The sequence below is a fragment of the Amblyomma maculatum genome, chromosome 6, assembly GCF_055883805.1.
Source record: "Amblyomma maculatum isolate TAMU_Amacu chromosome 6, ASM5588380v1, whole genome shotgun sequence".
In the NCBI taxonomy this organism is placed as follows: Eukaryota; Metazoa; Arthropoda; class Arachnida; order Ixodida; family Ixodidae; genus Amblyomma; species Amblyomma maculatum.
Genome location: NC_139349.1, coordinates 69336727 through 69343506, shown reverse-complemented (window position 1 = coordinate 69343506; position 6780 = coordinate 69336727).

Below are 6780 nucleotides of genomic sequence, written 5' to 3'. Positions count from 1 at the left end.
GCCGCTTGCGCGCGCTCGCCACTACTGACTGCCTGATATCGGGACCTCTCTTTCTGTATCTGCCTTTTATTTTTCGTCGTATTCTTGCTTTAAGGAATTTATGGAGAGGGGTCGAGGATCGGTCGAACGATATCTGAAGTCCATCCCGAGCGCCTGTAACTATTTTCTTTTCTCTCTCCTCCATTTTCTGTTGTACGTACTTTTGTACTTTTTTTATTTATTATTAGGATTTTTTTTTCTTTTTTTGTTAGCGCTGGTTCCCCTCCACACGGCACCTCCCGTACCACGCGATCTCCTCAGTCGTGCTTATATGCTTTGTGCGGGAAGGTGGCCGTTGATGATTTCCGCCGCTTTCAGTTATCGTAGTTTCGACTTCCTTATTATTATTTTTTTTTTAGCGCCTCTCCACACCATGGCTCGCTGTCTAGGGTAGCGGCGTTTCGTGCCGGTCCAATATGTACGCCCGGCCGGAACGTTCGTCGCAGCTGAGACCTTTGGCGCTGGAACGGTCAGCGTTCGCACTCCACTGTGCACGGTGATTCGTGGCGCGCGGTTCCTCCCTATGCGCCGGCTTATCTGGCCGACTAAGAACGTGAATGGCTCGCATCTCGACACTGCTCTCGGAAGAACTTTGTTTTTAATCTCATTTTATTTTTTATGCTATGCCCGAGTATTTTGAGAAGCCGGGGGTGGTGGCGGGACATTTAAATGTGCGCCGCTCGGTTGGTCACTGCAGGGGAGTCTTCTAATGCTTTTCACAGTTCCCGCCCGTTTCTGCACAGCGGTGTCTTCACTACTTTTGCGATGAGGCATATACACGAATGTGTAGCTTTCCTCGCATGTCATAACATTTTCCTTTGGGTAGTCGCATACTAATGCCGTTTGTGGTGCTGTACTTGCACGAGATTGCAGTTCACACACGTACAGTCAGGGACAAAAGCTTGCGGGATGTAAGTTCGTGGAAAAAAGTTTTATTTATGTGTGACTGAGCAAATATAATGAATGAAATGGGCTTAATCACGAGGGGACGTGCACGCCCCAATCAGAAAAAAATTATCACGCTAAAAACTAACGAGTCAACGAAGAAATTTTTTTTTTTCCTTACAAATCCGCATCCCGCAACTTTTTTGTCCCTCACTGTACCTGGAAGCTTTGGCTTACTCTTGTGTCGTCTTACGTATACCTTTAAAAAAAATATCCTCCCCCTTTCTTATTGCAATTATGAAACTTTCTGGCGTTATATTTGTTTGTAAGATGTTGGTAAGCCTACTCTTTTTCTCCTTCCGTCATCCGCCTTTTGCCGTACGGTAGAGAGGCCTGTAGCAGCCTCTCTGACCTCTCTTTTGATGAAGAGCTTCAAGTAAGTTTCTCTTTTCGACTTTTATCTGCTTGCTGATACGATCTCGTATTCGAAATAGTGACCGATTACGGGTGCCGATTTTGTCCGGATAGACTTTTTGTTTTTCTGTTTTTTAGAGTGTGGTTGTAACGAAAAGTGAACTCGCCGTTTTTCTTTGTGTTTTTAGGTTGTAAGCAGGAAAAAAATAGAGGCAAGATCGAAAGAGGTGATGTTCCACTACATAAATTGGCTTCCTTCCTCTGCTCACAGCATGGAACATCGGTCCCGTCGTGCACCCGTTCGTCTCGAAAACTCGTCACTGTCGCTATCGCTGCTTGCGTCGTAGCGCGCCACTAACGAGTTTTCGACTCTACAGCTGTCCATAACCGCACGAAACAGGGCTACAGTGTGATTGTTACGAGCAGTCCGCTGTACTAGTTCGAGAGCAACGTACTTCGCGCTATATGGTTGCTGCTCCACAGGCTCAAAAATGAAATACGTACAATACAGGCAAGCTATGTGCGCGCTTTCAGTAGTGATCGCTCGAGAAACTGCCCGTTATGCTACTGTTTTCAACAGCCGCGAAAGTAAATCAAAACTGCGCGTCAAGCAAATAAAGGTGATGACAGCAAACTAGACTTCACTTAATACGTTTGCTCTCTCAGTGAAAGCAGCTATTCACTTTTGAAAAGAAACCGTAATAGACTTCACTTGGAGCATGTTTATAGTTGCTATAACCAGCCGACAACAGCATTTCGACTGTGAAAACCATGAAATATACCACGTGCTTGTGCTGTCGGGGATGTGCTCCAATAGGTTTCTTGCTCCGTGCTCAAGGGTACCAAGCACCAAAGTTGTTGGTTTTTGGGCTTTAACGTCCTAAAGCGACTCAGGCTATGAGAGACGCCGTAGTAGTGAACTCCGGAAATTTCGACCACCTGGGGTTCTTTAACGTGCACTGGTATCGCACAGCACACGGGCGCCTAGCTTTTCGCCTCCATCGAAAAGCGGCCGCCGAGGCCGGGATTCGATCCCGCATCCTTGGGAACAGTAGTCGAGCGCCGTAACCACTGCGCCACCCCGGCGGGGCACCAAAGTTGTTAACGGAAAGGCAGTTGAACGAGGTCAGCTAGTTATCACTGGTATATATACCTATAACTACGAACACTGAAGCTCCTGCAGCGGCGTAATTCGAACGTTGCTGAAGCTACACTTTCTGTGTGACTTTCCAAATCGTGGTATCTATATTTCCCGATATTACGAGCCTGACTGATCAGTTAAACGTGCGCAGAAAGCAAGAACGAGCGTAGGACTAATAGTTCAGGGGGACGTATGCTGTGTACCTAACACAAGCGGCCAATGAACGATCGGCGAAAGCGCCGAGGGGTTACTTGCACTGCCTATCACTGTTGAAGTTTTGCGTATTCGCGCGTTTCACCTTAGCTGGATGCAGCGCTTTCGTCCTATTAGAGCTGTTAGAGTTCCACATGCCACGACACTTGCCTGGCTATCAACTGGCAGCGCGCTCAGACTTCGCCTCCGATTTCTTCACGTTGTGTAATGCCTGTAATTGGGTTATTTATTGCCTTTGTCATAATGTGCCAGCCCCGAAAGTACCCGAAAGCATCCTCAGTGCCTTAAACCGTTGTAATCTGTGCCGGTATGCAATTGAACGCTGTGCGTCCTTACTGATCACATGCATTCGGATGCAGACGCCTGTTATTTGTACTACCCGCAAAGAAGCCTATAGAGGGCGCCTTTTTAGCACACCTTTCGCTGAGCCCCGTGGGCAGTGCAGGATGCATCTCTCTCTTCCCTTGAATACGCTGAAAGCACAAGCCCCTAATGTGGGTGGCTTCGAAGTTATCTACTTTCTGTCCATACACCATGTTAAAGGGATGCCAGACGTATTGTTGTCTGCCCAAGCTGGTTTGTTCTGCGGAAAAAAAAAAAAAAAGGTACAGATTTATTTTTTTTCCCGCCTAACTTAGGCGCATATCTATCGACTTGAGGCGCGAGGGCTTTTGTGTGCCGAATGTTTATCGAGATATATACCGTGACAATAAAATTCCAAAATTTTTGTAATTGGCTTTGGCTGATTTTTGTGACGATCATTTGGTGATAACCGCGCTTCATGCCACGACGCCCGCGCTTCAAACATGAATTTCGTAAAGTATACCCTGAACATATCGTCCGTGCTCTATACGCGTCCATTGAGCTTCACGGTCGTTTTTTTTTTTTTTTTTTTTGCCTTTTGTCTAATACACGCTGCAGTTACTGCTGTGCACAGAAACAGCAATATAATAATAAAGATTAATTTATGATGATGACGACAAACCCGTGCACCTCCGCGTTAGGCTGGGGCCAGGAATGCAGGCAGTCCTAGGTCTACTAGCGGAGTGCCTATATATATATATATATATATATATATATATATATATATATATGTGCCTGTGTTCCGTGCGTGTTCCCCCGAACGACGCGTGTTGCACGGAGAGAGGGCCCCGGGCGTTGTTAATGTAATCTCGGGGCGCTGGCCAGCCGAGTGTTATGGCGCGCTCGGGCGGCCGCATTGCGCGGGCCTGTGCTGCTGCCCCGTGTGCACCGTTTCTGGTTGTTTCCGCCGCCACTGTCTCTGCTGCTGCTGCTGTTGTCGGTCGCTGTGCAGCGATTACGCTCAGGGGTTGGCGGCCAGGCTTCGTGGCGCTGTTGCGTTCCTTTCTTCTCTCCACTATTTTATCTGCCCACTGCTGTCTTTTTTCTTTTTTTCCCTCGTTTGCCTGTGCGATTGTTTGCTGCGTTCCACTTTTTCCTTGTCGGTACGTGTTCCCTGCGGTGAAAGACTGTCGCTGGTATGCCTACATCCAGTTAATGTGCCTGTTCTCCTGAACGGTTTCTGTGCTGAAGGAGTTCTCTCTCTCTCTCTCTCTCTCTCTTTTCTTGTTATTTCGGATGTGAGGAGGTGTGCGAAAGGGGAGGAAGGATCTCTCTTCTATCTGCTCTGCGTCTTTCTTCTCTCTCTCCTATGACTGTCAGGTGTACATAATTTCAGTCTTTGCACGTGTTTCCGTTGCTGCCATCAGTGATCTCTTTTTTTTTTTTTCTTTTTCTTTTTGCGGGAGTGTCATAACTGACGCTGGTGTCCAGACCTTGTGTTTGTCCGGAATAGCGGTAAGTGGGTGGAGAAGTGTATTTGTTGACAACGCGTCGGTCCCTGCTTTAACTTGTCTGTGTAACTTTTCACCGCGGTGCGAGATGCCAGAGGGCAATGGCGACGTTGGCACCGTATACACCAGTAATTTCGCCAGCGCGCCACAATGCATATGCGAGTAACGGTGCTTTGGCGCTCGATATCAGGGCGGCAGCGTGGCTGGTGATCTGCGACCATAATGCACACGGCCGCAGCTGCTGGCACGCGGCGCGGCTCCGTTCGCTTCCTGATGGTCACGCATGATGGTGCCACGAGTAATGAACCCGTTTTCCTCGCGGGGTGTTGGAATTAATTTCTGCCTCGGTGGCGCGGCGACCTGTACGGGATCGGAGCTGTGCGGGCGGACTCTTTGGGAAATTAATACGGCCCATCATTTCGCCGCGTCGGGGTTGACCTCGCGACACGCCGTGTGCGCGATTGAGGCGTGTGGGTGTTTGCGCGTCCTTCGCGGCAGGGGATTAGTGGCGATACCTGAATGCGGCGTAAATGGTATATGTTGTACCACATTCGCGTTATACCGCTTGCGTACACCGCTGCGGATATACGCCTTATGTTCCCGATACGCGTTCCAGGATTACGTTGAGAAAAGTGGAACTTTAATAAATATCGTGTCGCAGCTTTCTGACCTTGGGGACAGACGTGTGTCATTCGCTGGCAGCAGAACGAAACAGTTGCGCATTCCCTATACCGTGAAAAGCGTCCACGCGCTCGAACAGCTGCGACTGTACGGGCTGCGCTAGTTTAAAAAAATAAGGGAAGTAAATAATTGTCTGCGTTTGTAACATATGAGTGTAATACACTGGGGCCGTTTGGGATAACTATTTTTGTACTACATTCATTGCAATCGTGTGTACAAATTATGCTGAGTTTGTACTGTAAGCTGCTTCTATGTGCAACCCAGATGCTTTGCGGCTGTCATAGCAAAAAAATAAATAAATAAAGGGAATGTACTGCTTCCTCTTAGGAACCGGCACTAATTGGCGGCGAGTGATCACAAGTGCATCGCTTTCTGCGTCCTCTTGTTCTTCATGAATTGTTAGCGAACAGGTTCACAAACTATCCCTGCTTGTGTGTTGTGAGGCGAGTTCGGTTGCCACATTGACTTATTCTCTTATTCTCCGGTTTGTCCACCTAAGGTAACTCGTGGCCACCGTGTTCTGTTTCGTGCGCTGGATCTGCAGGCGAGTAGCGTCACGCCCCTGCATTGGGCCCACAGCGCGTTGGTACTCGATGAATGCATAATACGACCGTCGTCTTCGCTCTGCTCATCATGTGGCGCGTACAAGGCGTAGAACATTCGTTAGCTGGCCTGACTTCAGTGCATGTCTTGTTTTCCGTCGAAAGGGCAGCAGTGGCGCACGATGCATTCCGAAACATTGTTCGCCCGCGCGGAAAGCAGTCATGCAGGAAGAAAGGCTCCCCGACTTCTGAAATCATTTCGCGACTCTGACCTGAACTGGAAATGGACAGGGCAGCAGCTGATGACAGTTGTGGGGATTGTGGGGACGGTGGTGTAGGGTTGCTATAGTTGACGAATTTATGCCTCATATATTCTAGATTTTGCTACGGCAAAGCGGTTGGCGACAAAATAATCGCAGTTATAATCCCAGCTGAGAGCTAGCAGCCGCCTGAGCCCGAGATAAATGCCGTCGTCACAGCCATGTTCCTGCGCGAGCTTGTGTATACAGTGGAGCTAAGATCTGCTGGGAATTTCGCCTATATGGGCCTCAAGGGAGGAGCGCGCCCAGATTTCGGGCAAATACATCTAGGTCACGGCTACTGCGTCCAGTAAACGTTCCTCCTTGGTGGTCAACTACTATTTGGCTGTCATAATTTTAGGTATTTTTTTCGGTGCCGAGCTAAATATATGTCGTGTCTATAACGCCTGAAGCCGCTCTCAGCTTGCATTTATTTTACGTGGCCCAATCCGCTAAGTAATATAGGACACGAAGACCCGAAGGCAAAATTATGGTGCGCTTGGTTAATATTATCTGATGACGAAAGCTTAACATTAGGAACATGCGTTAGCATTTCTTCTCGCATCTTATTTTCTTAGTTTATCTAATTCGCCATGTATTTCCTTCCGCTTTAAGTTTTTATTGCTCGACTGTGGTGACTGGTGAGAACACCGCGGAGCAACTTTATTTCGCTCTTTGCTGAGTCTTCAATGATCTTTTTTTTTTTTTTTAACTTGCCGAGTCCTTCTTAATCGTTTTATTTTTATCGAGCA